This window comes from Arvicanthis niloticus, chromosome 3 (assembly GCF_011762505.2).
Source record: "Arvicanthis niloticus isolate mArvNil1 chromosome 3, mArvNil1.pat.X, whole genome shotgun sequence".
Lineage (NCBI taxonomy): Eukaryota > Metazoa > Chordata > Mammalia > Rodentia > Muridae > Arvicanthis > Arvicanthis niloticus.
The window spans coordinates 131102435-131104639 of NC_047660.1; the positions used below are offsets into that span (position 1 = coordinate 131102435).

The window sequence follows — 2205 nt, forward strand, 5'->3', positions numbered from 1 at the left end:
AATAGTAAGGAAATATTTTACCAAAGTAAGACTCAGAACAGCTGGGAAAACTCCATCTACATCTCCATGTCTGATGTCAGACTGCTCTTCAGATATCCAACTCGATTTAGCTTTGTTGATTTCAAAACACTTTTTCCTTTTTCTCTTTTCTTTTTTCTTTCTTTTTCTTTCTTTCTTTTCTTTTCTTCTTCTTTTTAATCAAAGCCATTTATTGACCTCCAGTAGCACAGCTCTGCTCTACTCCATGGTTTGGAACATGTAGAAAATTCAAGGATCCAGGCATAGCGTTAGGCTGACCAATGAAAAGAGTGGACACATTCACAAAAGGGCGGCTGGTAGCTCACAAAAGTCACTTAGGTGTCTGGGGCTGAGCCACTGTGCAGTTAGTTACTAATGCTGCTGGGACCAGGGGTGTGGCTACCTGCCAGCTCCTCGCTCATACTGCAGGAGAGAGAAGACTAGTACAGATCCTAGCTTCTCCCTGCCCTTCATGGAGGTCACCTCCTCCAGGCCCACATACTGCATCATCCTCGGCCTGTAGCTGGCCCAGCAGCTACAGGCTGCATACATGGTTCCTTCAGTGACCAGGAGACCATCCACAATGACCACTTTCTGCCAGGGTTCTAAGGCATCTTTCTGGATTTCCAGCTCAGCCTTTCCATATTCCAGAGTATAGGAGGCTGACACAATACACTTCCGAATGAGCACACAGCCCACACCCCACTCCTGAGCTAGGGAAGTACCAAACAGGAAGTCAATCTTTCTGCTATGTGTGGACTTCAGGTGAATAGCCAGAAGCCAGATGGAAGCTCTGAAGGAGTCCAGGTCTTTAAGAGTGGAAGATATCCCTGAACAGCACACCAGGGATGGGGAAGTCGGAGAAGCTGAGGAAGCACTGCACCACCAGCTGCAACCCAGGTTCAGACATGGCCGCATGCTAGACTGTTTCCACATTGTAAGCAGCATTCCTTTACTTTTCCCATAGTTGTATCATCTCTAACATCTTGGAGTCTCTGATGCAATCCAGACTTCATATTCACAGCTTCATGGAATTGCCTGTCTGGGCCTCCATGCATATACAAACCTGACACACCTGATCTCTGCAACTTTCCTTAGTCATGGAGGGAATATACTCTCTCTGACTAATTCTGTCAAATCTTCCTCTGATTTGTTGCTTTGTGCACCCCTCAATTAGACATCACTTTTAAAGAATGCTGCTTCCTTCTATAAACCAACCTTACCTACATTGTTTAGAATTAAAGGTGTGTACTAAAGGTGTGTTTACATTCTACTCCAATCACACAGACCTAAGCTTCTGAATGGGAACCCTTGCCAGAGCAACCATGCTGCTGGGTTAAAATTCCTCTACAAAATATATGCCATTTTCTTATATGTAACAATTTTAAGTAGATACTATCTTTAAATATATAAAAATCCATTTCTTGCCTTTTAATAAGGAACAATTAGAAAGCTTTTCAATATAATAATTAGTGGACACTGGAAAAGATCAAGGATTGTATCATAATTCCGGAGACATGGGAAGAAAAGTAGAAATCTATCCAACAGATTAAGCATAAGGGGAATTTTAGAAATTTAACGTACAAAACATATTCTTTACAAGTTCAATAATTTTCTTAAAAATAAAAGGGAAAATGGACAAAGATACTAGGAGTATGGGATTGTGGAGTTTATGTGATAGTGTTCTAGTGAGGTGATATCTAAAAGAAAATCTTAGAGGGATGTAGAGAATCTACACTATCCAATCAACTGTATGTGTCTTAAATTCTGCCTTCTACAAAAGAAAATGAAACTGTTAGCTAATCTGTTCCCAGAGCTCACACTCCTGGAAATGATTTTTAAGGTTTCGTTAGCCAGTAGAGAAAGGTGTAGGACCAAAATGGTGCATATAAGCAGTGCATTTTCCGGGCTTGTTGTCTTCCGCTTCAGCTGATACAAGAATAAAGGCTCGCTGTAGTAACTACCCGAACACTGCCTCCTGTGTCTCTCTTGCGGGCGAGGGGACTTGGAAGGGGCGTGAAACATCTGGTGCTGAAAACCCAGGAACTTCAAGGCACCGCGGAGACCCCCCCCCCCCGAGACTCGGGGCGGGTTAAAAGACTACAGGATCGAGATACGTCTCTGAGAGGTATGTTTGGGGTGGAAGCCTTGGTTGTGAGCGAATTTTCACCCATTGCCGCCGCTGCA

General features: G+C 43.3%; 1 pseudogene; it reads right to left on the reverse strand.

Annotated features, from left to right (window-relative positions):
* Positions 1 to 417: 417 nt before the first annotated feature.
* On the reverse strand, positions 418 to 928 carry LOC117705713 (adenine phosphoribosyltransferase pseudogene; annotated as a pseudogene).
* Positions 929 to 2205: the final 1277 nt, after the last annotated feature.